General features: G+C 43.1%; 1 non-coding gene across 1 annotated transcript; it reads right to left on the reverse strand.

Annotated features, from left to right (window-relative positions):
* Positions 1 to 13,190: 13,190 nt before the first annotated feature.
* Positions 13,191 to 13,328, reverse strand: LOC119938947. The gene has a single exon (XR_005454630.1). It is a non-coding gene; the product is annotated as a small nucleolar RNA SNORA7 (small nucleolar RNA).
* Between the last annotated feature and the right edge of the window lie 4,686 nt (positions 13,329 to 18,014).

The raw sequence follows: 18,014 nt of genomic DNA on the forward strand, positions 1-18,014 counted from the left end.
ACCACTGTACTGAGGTCTTAGGAGAATACAATAGAAAAAGATTAGCAGAAACATTCCCTGCCCATAACAGGTTTACACAATCCATGTCTGTTTTCAATCTAACTTGGGAGATGGACAAGAATTGAAGTGCAGGTGGGATGATGAAAAAGAGAATGGAAAAAACGGTATGTGGGTAAGTGCATAAATAAGTGTACATGTCAGCATGTATAGAAATGTTTCCAGCTGTGTGTATAAATGTGGACATGCCTACAAAACCCAATGGCCAAACAACAAATCACCAACCGTTTCCTTCCCCTGAGCCATTTTTGCTTCCTTGTTTTCCAAGTTGATTGAGTCATTTTCGTTTCCTTTCAGCTGGAAGGAGACGGGCTGTAGACTGAGAAATGAAAATGATAGGCATTCTCTCTGAGCCACTGTGCTATCATTAGCTATCGATACCTCCGAGAGGGGCTTCTGGTTTGGTTTAATTAGTGTGCAAAGTAGTTCTCCTGTTTTTAGCACTCAGTAAGTGCCATTGATTGAGGGGAAGAACATGAATCAGGGTGATGAAGCAGTACTAATAAGCAGTACTTTTAATGGCATTTATTAAGCACTTACTATGTGCAAAGCACTGTTCTAAGCGCTGGGGAAGTTACAAGGTGATCAGGTTGCCCCATGGGGGGGTGCTCAGAGTCAATCCCCATTTTACAGATGAGGTAACTGAGGCACAGAGAAGTTAATAATAATAATAATAATAGCGGCACTTATTAAGCACTTACTATGTGCAAAGCACTGTTCTAAGTGCTGGGGAGGTCCCAAGGTGATGAGGTTGTCCCACGGGGGGCTCACAGTCAATCCCCATTTTACAGATGAGTTAATTGAGGCACAGAGAAGTTAAGTGACTTGCCCAAAGTCACACAGCTGACAACTGGCAGAGTCGGGATACTTGATACAGAACAGATAATTACCTAGGAAGAGGGGCCTCAAATAGGATGAAGGGTCCCCTCCAGGGAGATGTAAAATGGGCCAATGCACAATTAAGGCTCAAAATGTGATGAAAATGAATAATTGAATAAAAATACCCCGTGACGGCTATTGACATTGAGTTGACACTCCCAGGTGTGATTCTGGGACTTCCCACTGGGAAGAATAGCACTTGGCAGTCTCCCGTAAGGACTGGTTGCAGCTGGGACCCTTGGGACCAGTCAGTGAAAGTGGGAGTGTGGGTGTGACCATGACCCAGCCTGTATGATAGGAGGCTAAGGAAACTGGGCTAGGGGTTAGGCAACTGGGCTGATGTTAATGGGTCTGTTCAAGAGGAATTACCTCCTACTTGGCAGCTCTAATGCTCTCCAACTCCCTCCCACTCCTACCTCCATTTGGCCATCTTTCCCAGCCATCTCCCCAGTCTGGGAGTCAGAAGGACCTGGGTTCTAATCTTTATTCTGCCACTTGTCTGCTGTGAAACCTTGGGCAAATCACTTCTCTTCTCTGTGCCTCAGCTTCCTCATCTGTAAAGTGGGGATTAAGACTCTGAGTCCCACGTGGGACAGGGACTGTGTCCAACCTGATTAGCTTGTGTCTCCCATAGTGCTTACTATTGTGCCTGGCACATAGTAAGCACTTGACAAATACCATTAAAAAAAACTACTCTGCCTTACATCGGACCCCATCCCCTTTCACCATCTACAGATACTTCTTCCCATTCTTCTTCCAACCCTGATCACTATCTTCAGCATCAAAAATGTTCACATCTTTTGGGACTAAAAATGCCTTTTCTGAATTCCACTTGCATCCTCCAGCCTCATCTTTCTGCTCCCATTCCTGTCCAGATTTCTCAAAGGCACTGTAAACTCTTGCTGTCTTTACTTCCTCACTTCAAAATCCTTTCTCGATCCACTCCAATCTGGTTGCCATCATTCCTCTGAGACTGCACTCTGCAAAGACCTCCTTCTTACCAATCTCACCCTCCTCACTCTCGCTTCTGCCTTTCACACCGGGAACCATTTTCTTCTTCTGAAAACACCAACTTCTCTTTAACTGACACAGTTTTCCCTGGATTTTCCCCTTACCTCTGGCTCCCTTCCACTCTTCACCTCCTAAATGGAGGTATCCCTTAAGATTTTATTATGGGTTCCCTTCTCCAGACACTCCAGAGAAGCAGTGTGGCTCAGTGGAAAGAGCATGGGATTTGGAGTTAGAAGTCATGGGTTCAAACCTCGGCTCTGCCAACTTTTTTGTGCCTCGGTGACCTCCTCTGTAAAATGGGGATTGACTGTGAGCCCTCCGAGGGACAACCTGATCACCTTGCAACCTCCCCAGTGCTTAGGACAGTGTTTTGCACTTAGTAAGTGCTTAATAAATGCCATTATTATTATTATTATTATTACTTATTTTTCCTGGGGAGCCATGGCTTCACCGCCTCAGCATTTCCTCTTGCTTCCAGAAGCACTCCACATGGCTATCTGCTGTCTGCTCCCTTTATTCCTCCCCCTCCCCAGCCCCACAGCACTTACGTACATAGCTGTAATTTTATTTATTTACATTAATATATGTCTCCTCCTCTAGACTGTAAGCTTGTTGTGGGCATGGAATGTGTCTATTATGTTTTATTGCACTCTCTTGAGTGCTTAGTACAGTGCTTTGAACACAGTAAACACTAAATAGGATCCACTCTCTGGTCACATTGTATACACAAAAAGGATATACCTTTACTTGTTTTTAATCTTTACAGCTCCTGGTGTTGTTTTCTGTTTTGCCTCCTTATCTCTTTCCATTCAAAATACTTTGAATGGAAAGTATTTTTAGAGAATTTTTAGAGAAGCAGCGTGGTTCAGTGGAAAGAGCGTGGACTTTGGAGTCAGAGGTCACGGGTTCAAATCCTGGCTCCGCCAACTGTCAGCTTTGTGATTTTGGGCAAGTCACTTAGCTTTTATGCCTAAATTACCTCATCTGTAAAATGGGGATTAAGACTGTGAGCCCCCCCATGGGACAACGTGATCAACTTGTGACCTCCCCAGCACTTAGACAGTGCTTTGCACATAGTAAGCACTTAATAAATGTCATTATTATTATTATTATTAAATAAATACAATTAACTGATGCTGATTGAGTAGGGAAAAGAAAAGGTGGGGGTGGGCAGGAGGTTTTAGGAGAGAGTTAGACAACTGGAATAATTGGAGGGGGCAGTGGGTATGGGAGTCTATTAAGAAGGGAAGGTCTTCCTAATTGCGTACTGTGTGATCTTGGGCAAGTCATTTTACTCCTCCCACCAATTTAGACTGTGAGCCCCATGTTTGAGACAGGAACTGTGTTCTCCCAGATTATCTAGTAGCTACTCCAGTACTTTGTACAGTGCTTAGAACAAGTATCAATAACAAAACAAAACAAAAATGTTACATCCCAGCTGAAAATCGGGAGTCAATTTGCTCAGCTGAGACCTGCGTTGTGCACCGGTCTCAAGAAAACAGTAGCTGTTTTCTTAGAGAAAATACTTTGAATTGAAAGAGAGATAAGGAGGCAAAACAGAAAACAACACCAGGAGCCATAAAGATTAAAAACAACAAATAAAGGTATATGCTTTTTGTGCATACAATGCAACCAGAGTGCGGATCCCATATTGATTCATCCTTTTCGGTTACTCTCACAACTATATATATATAGTTGTCTTTTGTATTTGAAGAAGACTCCAGTGACGGTGAAACTATGAGTGTGAGAGTAACCGAAAAGGATGAATCAATATGGGATCCACTCTCTGGTTGCATTGTATGCACAAAAAGCATATACCTTTAGATATATATATATATATATATATATATATATATATATACACATATATATATATATACATATATATATATATATATATATATATATATATATATATATATATAGTTGTCTTTTGTATTTGAAGAAGACTCCAGTGACGGTGAAACTATGAGTATGTATATATACATATATATGATGAAATAAGAACCAAGCCTTGCGGTTCTGAATTTGAAAGTCTGTCTGTTGTTTGGAGTTTTTAGTTCAATCACAAATGAGAATCAAGCCCCAGATGCAGACTTTTTGGCCTAGTAGAATAAGAACATTTGGCAGATTTCTCATAACTATGACTCATCTGGTTCTGAATGATAACTCTGAGTGAACACCCAGAGCATAATATGAGAGAAATTCATGACAGGATGTGTTCATTCAATAAATTTTCCATCTCCATCTTTAAAATTGGTCTTACTGCAGGATGAAAATGTGATAATAATAAAAATAATGATGGCATTTATTAAGTGCTTACTATGTGCAAAGCACTGTTCTAAGCACTGGGGAGGTTACAAGGTGATCAGGTTGTCCCACGGGGGGCCCATTTTACAGATGAGGTAACTGAGGCACAGAGAAGTTAAGTGACTTGCCCGAAGTCACATAGCTGACAATTGGTGGAGCTGGGATTTGAACCCATGAACTCTGACTCCAAAGCCCATGCTCTTTCCACTGAGCCATGCTGCTTTTCCTAATCAATAGGATCAATCAACAAATCAATCAGTCATATTTATTGAACACTTTCTGTGTACAGAGCACTGTATTAGACTCTTGGGAGAATATAATATTTCATAGTTAGTAGGCATATTCCCTGCCCACAAGGCGCTTACAGTGTAGAGGGTCTAAATAAAGCAGCGTGGCTTAATGGAAAAGCACAGGTTTAGGAGTCAGAGGTCATGGGTTCTAATCCCACCTCTGCCACTTGTCAGCTTTGTGACTTTGGGCAAGTCACTTCACTTCTCTATGCTTCAGTTACCTCATCTGTAAAATGGGGATTAAGACTATGAGCCTCAATTAGGACAAGCTGATTACCTTGTATCTACCCCAGTGCTTAGAACAGTGCTTGGTACATAATAAGCAATTAACAAAAACCATCATTATCATTTAAGTGCTTAGTACAGTGCTCTGCACACAGTTAAGGCTCAATAAATACAATTGAATAGAATGAGCTTGCTCTACAGCTGTTTATTAATTGTCCCAGAGAATGAGGTAAGAGTAAATCCACATCAGCTATTTCTGAAGCAATGCACTCACTTAAATTTGTAGTCCTCGCTCTGATGAGAGTCTTGGGGGTGAGTTTCTAATTCACACAAGTTTTAGTTACAGCATTTGATTTAGCTGAAGCCTGAAGCCCCACACAGTTTTTGGGTTAAGGAAGAATTGCATTGTTCTCCACTAGAGGGTAAAGTGGGATCACTAAATAGATTCCATTACATACGAGGAACCAGAAATAATAATAATGATAGAATTTATTAAGTGCTTACTATGTGCAAAGCACTGTTCTAAGCGCTGGGGAGGTTACAAGGTGATCAGCTTGTCCCATGGGGTGCTCACAGTCTTAATCCCCATTTTCCAGATGAGGCACAGAGAAGTTAAGTGACTTGCCCAAAGTCACACAGCTGACAATTGGCAGAGCCAGGATTTGAACCCATGACTTCAGACTCCAAAGCTCGGGCTCTTTCCACTGAGCCACGCTGCTTTGTTGCCTGGGGCTGCCTGAAGCTCTGTGATATAGCAGAGAAGGAGAGGAGATCAATCAATCAATCAGTCGTATTTATTGAGCGCTTACTGTGTGCAGAGCACTGTACTAAGCGCTTGGGAAGTACAAGTTGGCAACACATAGAGACAGTCCCTACCCAACAGTGGGCTCACAGTCTAAAAGAGGAGATGAGATGAAGGAAATTTTATTGCAGCAAATTGGTGAACAGCCTACGTGGGAATACTGCTTATCACCTTTTCTGTTTAAACTAATAGCCATAGTGAAATATGGGTAAAATGTATGCTTCCAGACATGTTTGAAAGTTGTCATCTTGTCCTAATGCAGCTGGTTTCGGAAAACCTCAAACCTGTCTCCATGTAGCAGGCTCTCTGTTTCATCCACAAAACATCGCATTTTTGTGTCAGCTGAAAGAACTACAAAGGCCTGGGAAGCCAGTGTAGTCCCAGATTCCAGGCAGATTCAATCAATAATGAGGTACTCACTGCACACCCACTGTGGAGAAAATACTGACTATGGGCTAAAACTTGATCTCTGCTGTCAAGAAGCTTACAGTCTAGCCAGGATACAAACACTAAAATAAATTAAAGATGGAAAAGAGGACAAACATGGGTTAGTGCTTATGTAATAGGATATGTTAAGATATGTTATGTATCAATCAGTCAACTGTATTTATTCAGTCATTCATTCGATCATATTTATTGAGTGCTGATCGTGTGTAAAGCACTATACTAAGCACTTGAGAGAGTACAATATAAAAAACAGACACATTCCTTGCCCACATTGAGCACTGTGCGCAAAGCACTGTACTAAGCGTTTGGTGGAGTACAACATAACAAAGTTGAAAAACACTTTCCCTGCCCGCACTGAGCTTACAGTCTAGAGGAAGAGGCAGACATTAATATACATAAATAAATTATGGATATGTACATAATAATAATGATATTTGTTAAGCACTTACTATGTGCCAAGCACTGTTCTAAACACTGGGGTAAAGGCAAAGTAATCAGATTGTCCCACGTAAGGCTCACAGTCTTAATCCCCATTTGGACGCTTGGATGCTATTCACTATTCAGTGTTCAGAATAGATAGGTGGAGATCAAGTTTACCACCTCCAAGAGTGTGTAAACCCCCCAGCACTTAGAACAGTGCTTTACACATAGTAAGTGCTTTATAAATGCCATTATTATTACTATTATTATTTACCCTTGTGCTTAGAACAGTACTTGGCACATAGGAAGCGCTTAACAAATGGCACAATTATTATTATTAAGAAATCTTTTTACCTCACTTAAGTCCCTCTGCAGCAGTGGAAAACCCATTTCTCCCTCCTGTCCCCATCTGACACCATTTCTGGTAGAAGAGCTCTTCATACTCTTGGACATGGTAAACTTGATCTCCACCCATCTCTTCTGAACACTGAATAGGGAATAGCGTCCAAGCCTTTTGTCATCTGCCTTACCCTCTCCAACACCCCCACAGCCTGTGGGACTCTTTCCCACCCAGTTAGCCCCTGTTCCTGGCTAATCTATAGGTCACTCTTCTTTGGCTCTGGTAGGCCTCTTAGACCCTCTAACACAGAAAAGCTGTTCCTCGAAGGCTGTTAGCCACTCTGACACAGGAGACAGAGATATTCCTGGCAGGTTTGTTAGCCACTCTGACCCCTAGATCTCACTCTGCCTAATTTGCACAGAGCCCGGCCTTTTTCTCATCTTGCAGGCGGTTACTCTTTCACAACTTTACTGCTCTGCAATTGCCCTCACTGATTTTTATTCTGTTTGTTTCTGATTAATTCTTGACTTACCCAGGCCTCTCCCACTTCCCAGAGGCACTGTCCTGGGAGCTGGCCTACTTTCTCTCTCAGGGCAACAGAGTAGGGTTCAGGAGACAAGCTGGCTGCGGGTAATATAGCAGCCCTCGATTAGCATTCAGTTAATAATAATGGTGGTATTTGTTAAGTGCTTACTATGTGCAAAGCACTGTTCTAAGCGCTGGGGGGGATACAAGGTGATCAGGTTGTCCCACTTGGGGCTCACAGTATTAATCCCCATTTTACAGATGAGGTCACTGAGGCACAGAGAAGTTAAGTGGCTTGCTCAACATCACACAGCTGACAAGTGACGGAGCCAGGATTCGAATCCATGACCTCTGGCTCCCAAGCCCGCGCTCTTTCCACTGAGCCACGCTGCTTCCTCTAAGTTCTCTAACTAGCAAAGTTTCTTCCAGGACAAAACCCTTCCTTGCATTCCATCAAGAATAGAAGCTCTCTGGAGATGGTCTGGGGGTCAGGCAAATGCTGACCTCTGACTATAGCTCCTCCCTACACTCTAGAGAAAGGGTAATGGATGCTTTTAATAATAATAATAATATTAATGATAGCATTTATTAAGCACTTACTATGTGCAAAGCACTGTTCTAAGCACTGGTGAGGCTAAAAGGTGATCAGGTTGTCCCACGGGGCGCTCACAGTCTTAATCCCCATTTTACAGATGAAGTAACTGAGACACAGAGAAGTGAAGTGACTTGCCCAAAGTCACACAGCTGGCAATTGGAGGAGCCAGGATTTGAACCCATGACCTCTGACTCCAAAGCCGTGCTCTTTCCACTGAGCCACGCGGCTTCTCTAAGCACCAGGACAATTACTACTTGGTGACCTATCATACTCCTGAGCGGTTGGAGGAGATGGGTGACGGATGGGCACTTTGACAATCATTTTTCACAAGCTGGATCAGGATTTGTTACTTTATCACAAAATCGGAGGAATGCAAAAGCCTGAGGTCTGATCTGGAAAGTGAACTGAACTCCCAAGAGGCAGTGATTACATCCCAGAACCCATGACCACATTGGCAAGTGAAAATGAGGCAAAGAGACAAAGTCAAAAGCCAATTGTTAAAGAAAAAAAAATCACAAAGACAGCAAGCAAATAGCTGAGGAGGCCTCAGGATGAAACTTTGAAAAGAAGACTGACTTACACATACTTTCCAAAATCATTTGTTCTCGGCAGGATTGACACCCCCACTGGGGCCTATACAACTGTTGCTAGGAAAATGCTCTAAAAGAAAGAGGAGACAATGCCTTTCCCTCTAACCCCCCCTGAAAATAAGTTTTGGGGCTTCTCTCTCAAAATGGGTTGCATACTAGTTCATTTCACACTCTTAAGTCTTTGCCAAATTCATCCACCAGTAGCAGATGGATAGTATCTGACAGATTCAGAGAAATCTTCAAACTCTGCTTGTTATTCCCTCCCTGAGGCACACACCCCTGGACAGCCTAATATGCCCAAAGTTCCTGGGCCTGTTGAAATGATATCAGGGAAAGGTCATCTTTAGGCACCATTGTTTCCATCTAGTGCCACATCCTGACTAGGGTAGGTCCTCTACCTCTCCAACTCTAGTACTTTCTGGGGCACTTTAAATTGTGCATTCCATTATTTACTGAAAGATGTTATTGTTTGAGAGAAGAAAAAGGGGCAGATCCAAGTAGGAAAGTGGCGTGGCCTAGTGAGACGCAGCGTGGCATAGTGGAAAGAGATTAGAACAGGTCTGGGAGTAATTGGGTTCTAATCCTGCCTCTGCCACTTGTCTGCTGTGTGACCTTGGACAAGTCACTTCTCTGTCCCTCAGTTTCCTCATCTATGAAATAGGGATTAAATCCCACTTCCTCCTATTTAGACCGTGAGCCCCTTGTGGGACCTAATTATCTTATAATTAGACCCCAGAGTCTTGTGTAGTGCTTGGCTTCTAGTAAACACATAACAAATACCATAGTTATTATTTATTGAGCACTAACCCTGTTCAGAGCAATGTACTAAATTCTTGAAAGATTACAATATAACAGAGTTGGTAGACATGTTCCCTGCCCTAAAGGAATTTACAATCTAGAGGAGGAGCTTATAGTCTGGAGGACAGTCTAACAGGACAGTCTACATGACAATCATGATGAAATGGGAAATTCTGAGGTCTTCATTTGTCAATCAACCACTCATATTTATTGAGCATTTACTCCGTGCAGAGCACTATACTAAGCACTTGAGAGAGTACAATAGAGTTAATAGACACAATCCCTGGCCTCAAGGAGCTTAGAAATCTAGTCAGTTGAAGTGGCTTGATTTTGGCAAGATGGCTGGCTAATCCTCAGGCCCAATTTCCTTTTATAATTGTAGTCAAATCCTGATTATGTATTTGTGAAGCCCAGTTCTAAGCGCTGGGTTACGTTCAATTTAATCAGTTCAGACACAGTCCCTGTCCCATATGAGGTTTATGGTCCAAGTAGGAGGGAGAACGGGTATTGAGGACACATTTTACAGTTGAGAAAATGGAGGTGCAGAGAAGGAAATGACTTGATCAAGGTTACACAGCAGGGTAGTGGCAGATCTGGGATTAGAACCAAGGGCCTCTGATTCCCAGATTCATGCTTTTTCCACTAGGCCATGCTGCTTCTCAAATAATTGTGGATTTAACTGTGCCTCCTAATCATAGAATAGTAATTATTATTACTAGTAGTATTAAGAAAAAGGTCAGTTCTTGGCTGACTATCTCACAGTGGTATGATGGTGTGTTTTGGGGTCTTGCCTAGTGATGCCACCCCTTTTTTTATCAGAAACTCACCATTTTGGCTATATTTTTTGAAATTCCAGGTAATAATAATAATAATGATGATGATGGCATTTGTTAAGCGCTTACCATGTGCAAAGCATTGTTCTAAGCACTGGGGTGGGGGGATACAAGGTGATCAGGTTGTCCCATGTGGGGCTCACAGTCTTAGTCCCCATTTTACAGATGAGGTAACTGAGGCACAGAGAAGTTAAGTGACTTGCCCAAAGTCACACAGCTGACAAGTGGCGGAGCCGGGATTAAAACCCATGACCTCCAGCTCCCAAGGCCATGCTCTTTCCACTGAGCCACGCTGTTTCTCTTAATAATAATGATGGTATTTGTTAAGCACTTACTATGTGCAAAGCACTGTTCTAAGCGTTGGGGGGAATTCAAGGTGATCAGGTTGTCCCATGTGAGGCTCACAGTCTTCATCCCCATTTGACAGCTGAGGTAACTGAGGCACAGAGAAGTTAAATGACTTGCCCAAGGTCACACGGAAGACATATTGCAGAGCCGGTATTAGAGCCCATGACCTCTGACTCCCAAACCCATGCTCTTTCCATCGAACCACTTAGTAATTGATAATTATTATACATTTTTAGAGTCCCAACAGTTGGAAATATAGTGGATAGGGGACTTTGATTAGATATCATTTGGAAATTAAAGTTATCCATCATAATAACGAAGGAAAACTTTGGACCGGGTAATTTTTGCAGCTTTAGAGAGTGCTGCAGTGAACGTTTGTCCTTAGTTCTCTGTATCTTGGGTCTGAGCACAGTAAAACCAATTCAGGAACTTTGGGATAGATTATTCTGGTTTCCTATAGTAGCAGATTGATAGTGTCTAATCTGTAATGTGATGTAGTGAAATATTAACTCTAGTTCCAAGTCCCTGTACGCTTGCAGCACAATTTCCCATGCTCGGTTTCATGCTTGTACAACTTAGTTCAATTCCTTGAGTTGAAAGGATCGGGGACTCTCAACAGGTATTGGGTGAAGAGTTAAAACTGCCTGGCTGTTAGAGATCATAAATCCTTCAGCGGAAAATTTTGAGTCTTTTTAATACAAACTGAGCATTGTAAAATATGCACTAGGTTTTAATAATTTACTGGAAGATGGGAGCCAGGAAGCAGCATAAAACCTATTAAACCCAATGCTTATGAAATGGGTTTGATGATTTTGAACCCAGATTTCCAGTTAAACTGTAGAAGAGGATGCCATGTTTCCCATTTCTTGATATTCCAGTCGTACCATTTCCAGAGCAGAGGAAAGGATCTCTGCTTGGTTCATTGCTTTTGGATGGTCCTTTGCAGGTGAAAAAAGATGAAATGCACAAGTTCAAGCCCCCACTAACCCCTTCCCATATTAAACAATCAGTCAATGATATTTATTGTTTACTGTATGCAGAGCACTGTACTAAGCAGTTGGGAGAGCGCAATTGAATTGGTAGGCATGGTGCCTGCCTTCGAAGAAGCTGTGATTTCAGTTCCCAATAGCACCCACCTCCAGGGAAGCAGAGCCAGAACTATGAGACTTTCTGAAGAGGCTGCCGACACTTGGGTGACTTTGGCCCTGTAAAACTTTAAAATTCCAAGAGAAGCTGAGCTCCGTGATCTCTGTTGCCAGAAACAGTAATGGAAGTAGCGGTATTTACTGCACATTGCTTAGTGCAACACACTGTACTGTGTTTGGGAAAGCACCTGATGTAGAGTTAATTGTCTTTGGGTCGAAGAAGACCCTGCTGATGATGAGGCTGCATCCATGAGTGAGAATGTCTTGGAGAGAGAATCTTTTCATTCCCACAGTTTGCACAGGAAACTACAGCAGGTCTTTTTTGCCCCTTGCATTGTGGGTGAGCACAAATCTGCTGAAACACAAGTAGGTGGGAGGAGAAAGAGGTGTATCCTAATGCCTGCAGGGCATGTGGTTGCATTGTTTTGGCAGTGGTGGTGATGGTTTGTGCTAAGTCATCCACACTCTCTAAAACTGTCCTCCTGTGCTCAGCAGCAGTGAGCACTGTGAGCTGGCTAGTAGAGAGAACGAGTGCAATCCTGGTAACAGAAAGGGAACTGAATGGGAAAAGCACAGCAGAAGCAAAACGTGGTCTCTCCTCCAGGTTTTTTGGACTGTCAGCAAACAGCAAAGGTTAGATTTGCGTTTCATTTGCAGAAGTTCTTCACCTTCCCTGAACTGAAAGGTCAGGTTTCTTCAGGACCAGGGCCTCAGACTTTTGAAGCGCCAGTAAGGTAATCAGGTCAAACACAGGCCCTGTCCCACATGGGGCTCACAGCCTGAATCCCCATTTTACAGATGAGGTTACTGAGGCGCAGAGGAGTTAAGTGATTTGCCCCAAATCACATAGCAGACAAGTGGCAGAACTGCGATTAGAACCCAAGTCCCTCCGATTCCTATGCCCTGCTCTCCCCATTAAGTCATGCTGTTCCCCGGGTAAGTGACCTGCACGCGCACTCACACAGCAGACAAATGTCAGAGCTGGGATTATAACCCAGGTCCTCTGATTCCCAGACCCGTGCTCTTTCCACTAGTCCATGCTGCTTCTTATGTGCTTGGCACAAAGTAGTTTAACAAATATTATAATTATTATTGTTACCATAATTAAATTACTGAGTGTAAGCTTGTGGTGGGCAAGGAATGTGTTAGTTTATTGCTGTAATTTACTCACCCAAGCACTTAGTACAGTGCTCTGCACACAATAAGTGCTCAATAAATATTACTGACATTGACTGACACACAAAGACAAATCTCCCTCTTAATCTGTGAGTCCTTGTGGGACAGGGACTATGTCCAACCTGATGGTCTTGTATTTACCCACGTGCTGAGAACAGCGCTTGACATATGTCATTGTTGTCTTATGCTTTCGAGTCGTGTCCGACCCATAGTGACGCTATGGACGTAGCTCTCCAAGAGCACCCCACCTCCATCTGCATTCTTTCTGGTAGTATATCCGTAGAGTTTTCTTGGTAAAAATCCGGAAGCAGTTTACCATTTTCACCTTCCGCTCAGTAAACCTGAGTCTCCGCCTCGACTCTCTCCCCTGTCGCTGCTGCCCAGCACAGGTGAGCTTTGACTTGTAGCAGATTGCCTTCCACTCACTAGCCACTGCCCAAGCTAGGAATGGAATGGATATGCCTCTGCTTGACTCTCCTTCCCACAGTTGAGAGTGGTAGAGTACTGGAAACTCTCCAGGTGCAACCCTGAGAGGTGGCTTGACTCATAGTAAGCACTTAACAAGTATTATAATAATCATAATTATGTACTGATTGACTGTAAGCCCGTTGTGAGCAGGGATTGTCCCTCTTCATTGCTGAATTATACTTTCTAAGCGCTTAATACAGTGCTTTGCACCCAGTAAGCACTCAATAAATACCATTGAATGAATGAATGACCAGACGGTCAGCCTTACATGAGTTAAGCTATGCTTCTCTCTCCCTGCCTCCCACGGTTTGCTTTAAGCTAGTGATGACAGAGTGGAACGGGACTTTGGCTTTGGACACTTCCTTCAGGCAAAAAGAAGCAGAAAGGTCGAGGCGGGAAAGGATAGAGCAGACAGTGAATGCCCGTTCTAAGAAGCTTATTTGGCAGTGTGGGGTGGAGTGAAAGGGGCTGTGCTGATTTGGCAGGGGTTGGTGGAAAATGGTGACTTTTCCTGAAACCGTGAGTGATAACCCATTATTCATGCAGCACACAGAGGGCAAAGGGGGTGGAAAGGGAAATGGCTTGTCAGAGATCAAGGACTAAGCCTATGTCGGGGTGGAAAAGGGGGCAAGGCAACTAAACAAGGAAGGCCGAGGCTAGTGATTTTGGTAACTATTATAAATTGGAAAGACCCATAGGACAACGAAGAGTATTTTGAAGTGCCTGGAGTAGCAGAAGTAGCGATACTATTTATTAATCGCCTACTATACTGAACACAGATGGGAAACATGCACAGCTGAGAATTAGACATGGTCTCTGGGCCCAAAGACTCTTACAGGCTAAGAATAAGGAGAGAAAGTCACTTTTCAGGGAGACATGAGGGGAGGACAGGAGACACATCTGTTACAGTGCCTAGCACATAGTAAGCGCTTAATAAATATCATTATTATTATTATTATTATTATTATTATTATTATATTTACTTCTATTGCCTATTCCCTAAGTGTCTATTACAGTGCTCTGCATATCATAATGGCCTGCTGCATGCTGTATACACAGTAAGGCTCTGCATATTCATTCATTCATTCATTCGTAATTATTGAGTGCTTACTGTGTGCAGAGCACTGTACTAAGGGCTTGGGAAGTACAATTCGGTAACAAATAAGAGACAATCCCTACCCAATAGTGGGCTCACAGTCTAGATGCGGGGAGACAAACAACAAAACAAAACAAGTAGACAGGCGTCAATAGCCACACTGCTCCCTGGGTGGGTAGACATGGTCCATGCCCTTCTCATATAGACCCATATAGACCTCATATAACCCTAGCTCATATAGTAGGTTAGTACAATGCTCTGTACACAGTAAGTGCCCACTACATTTCTCTGCATATAGTAGCTCAGTACAGTACTCTGTACACAGTAAGTGTCCAATACTTACTTGGGAAGCAGTGTGGCCCACTGGATACAGTGTGGGCCTGGTATTTAGAAGGCCTGGGTTTTAATCTCTACTCCACCACTTATCTGTTGTGTTTATTGTTATACTGTACTTTCCCAAGCACTTAGTAATAATAATAATAATAATAATAATGATGGTGTTTGTTAAGTGCTTACTATGTGCCAAGCACTGTTCTAAGCCCTGGGGTAGATACAAGGTAATCAGATTGTCCCACGTGGGGCTCATAGTCTTAATCCCCATTTTACAGATGAGGTAACTGAGACACAGAGAAGTTGAGTGGTTTGCCCAAGGTCACACAGCAGAGAAGTGGCAAAGCTGGGATTCAAACCCACATCGTCTGACTCCCAAGTCCACACTCCTTCCATTAAGCCATGCTGCTTCTCATTAGTAATAATAATAATGATGGCATTTGTTAAGCGCTTACCATGTGCCTAGCACTGTTCTAAGCGCTGGGGAGGATGCAAGGTGATCAGGTTGTCCCACGGGGGACTCACAGTCTTAATCCCCTTTTTACAGATGAGGTAACTGAGGCCCAGAGAAGTTAAGTGGCTTGCCCAAAGTCACAGAGCTGACAAGTGGCAGAGCCGGGATTGGAACCCATGACCTCTGACTCCCAAGCCCGTGCTCTTTCCACTGAGCCATGCTGCTTCTCTAGTACAGTGCTCTGCACACAGTAAGTGCTCAATTAATACGATTCACTGACTGACTGACCTTGAGTGAGCCTCTTAACTTCTCTGTGCCTCAGTTACCACATCTGTAAAATGGCGATTAAGACTGTGAGCCCCATGTGGGACAGGGACTGTGTCCAACCCAGTTAGCTTGTATTTATTCCAGGGCTTAGCGCATAGGAAGCGCTCAACAAATACCATTAAAAAATACACTGCTTTGCATATAGTAGAAGCTCAGGACATAGTAAGTGCCTAATACATTGTTCTGAATATAGAAGAAGCTCAGTATTATGAGCACAATAAGTAGTAAATAAATATTCCTGATGAATGGGAAACAGGGATAATCCTTGGGATTCATCATGTGCTCTGTACATAGTAAGCACTCCATAAACGCCACTGATTGATTAATCAGTTCAGAGAAGTTTTATCCTCAGACATCTGAAGATAGCGAGAATTAGTTGAGCCACAGAGTATTGGCAGACAATGCAGGAAGCCAGGATCAAAATGGACAGCCAAGACTCCATAGCGACACGGACTCTGTTCGCAACAAAACAACAGTGTTGGAATGATTGTTTTCCTGGCCTCCTGCACAATACAGAATGTAGTCTCTGGGTTAAAGCAAGAGATGCCAGTTATAGGTTTGATAGTTCCTTTCTCAACAACTCATTAATCCTCCTGTCAAATTCTCAGTCACCACAGAGAAGGTGAAATTGAAATACTCCCAAGTATTGTTCTAGTGACCTGGGCCTGTCCTGGTTGTCCTGACCTTTAAAGTCTTTCAACCCTGCCGCAGTGTTCATAGAAATTATTATTATTCTGATATTTGTTAAATGATTACTATGTGTCAAGCAATCAAACAAGCAATGGTATTTCTAGAGCACTGACTGTGCAGAGCATTGTACTAAGCACTAGGGAGAGTGTGATACAACTGAATTTGCAGACATGTTCCCCACCCATAACAAATTCACAGCCTAAAGATGAGTTTACAGACTAGAAATGAGCTTGCAGTCCAGCAGTACTCTAGTCTGGTGTTTTAAGCCCTGGAGTAGATACATTTTAATCTGACTGGACACGGTCCCTGTCCACAAGAAGCTGCCAGTCTCAGTAGGAGGGGCAACAGGAATTGAATCCCCACTTCACAGTTGAGAGAACTGAGGAACAGAAAAGGTAAGTGACTTTCTGAGGATTTTCTCCACTCTTTCAGTCAACAGTGCTTAACGGTGCTTATTTCTGGTGGAACTCCCACTGTGCTTTGTGCCACATTTGCACAGCACAATAAAAAATACACAACAGTATGCCTACCCTTAAGTAATCTACATTCTAATTAGACGTGGAGATGTTTCTAAAGATCTTTCTGAGTCTCTGACTCAGAAGAAGACAGACACGTGGAGGGACTGAGCATTGAGGGAGTCACTAAGAGGCAATAAGAATATTACATTGTGACTTTGGATGTTTAGCCAAGATGCTTTCTGTTATTCAGTGAGAGAAAACTGGCACTAATCATGAGCTGATGTTTAACTCGTTCGCTGGCCATGGGTCGGCCATTGGTGCTTAGCTTTCCAACCCTGCCCAGCCCATAGTGTTTTCTCCAGATTTGTTAGCAATCCCCACCTAAGCATAGCAGTTTCACGGAGAATCAGTTGCCACGTATTAGTGTTGCTGTGATTAATAGACCTTAAGCACTGTGGTCTAGAGGAAAGAGCTCAGGTCTGGGTCCTGGATTACAATCCTGCCTCCACCATTTGCCTGCTATGTGACCTTGGGCAAGTCACTTAACTTCTCTGTGCCTCAGTGTCCTCAAATGTAAAATGGGGATTCAATTCCTATTTAATTTTTCAATCACATTTTTTGAGTGCTTATCGTGTGCCCATCACTGTACTAAGTGCTTGGGAGAGTACAATAGAACAATATAACACATTCCTTGCCCACAGTGAGCTTACAGTCTAGAGGGGGAGACAAACATTAATATAAATAAATACAGTATGGATATATATATGATAGAGCACAGGATGGGTAGTCAGAAGGTCATGGGTTCTAATCCTGGCTCTGCCGCTTGTCTGCTGTGTGACCTTAGGCAAGAAACTTCACTTCTCTGGGCCTCAGTTACCTCATCTGTAAAATGGGGATTGAGACTTTGAGCCCAAGTGTGACAGGGACTGTTTCCAACCCAATTTGCTTGTATCCATCCCGACGTTTAGTACAACACCTGGCACATAGTAAGTGCTTAGCAAATACCATTATCGTTATTACAAGTGCTATGGTGCTGAGGGCGGTGTGGAATAAAGGGATCAAATCAGGGAGATGAGGAAGGGAGTGGGAGAAAAGGAAATTAGGGCTTAGTTAACGAAGGCCTTGAATAAAGCTTTGATTAATAATAACTATAGTATTTGTCAAGCACTTACAATGTGTCAGGCACTGTACTAAGCGCTGGTGTAGATGTAAGGTAATCGGGTTGGACACAGTCCCTGTCCCATATTGGGCTCACGGTCTTAAAATCCATTTTACGGATGAGGTAACTGATGCACTTGGAAATTAAGGGACTTATCCGAGGTCACACAATGGACAAGTGGCAGAGGCAGGATTAGAACTCAGGTCCTTCTTATTCCCAGGCCCATGCTCTAGCCACTGGG

This window comes from Tachyglossus aculeatus, chromosome 16, assembly GCF_015852505.1.
Source record: "Tachyglossus aculeatus isolate mTacAcu1 chromosome 16, mTacAcu1.pri, whole genome shotgun sequence".
Lineage (NCBI taxonomy): Eukaryota > Metazoa > Chordata > Mammalia > Monotremata > Tachyglossidae > Tachyglossus > Tachyglossus aculeatus.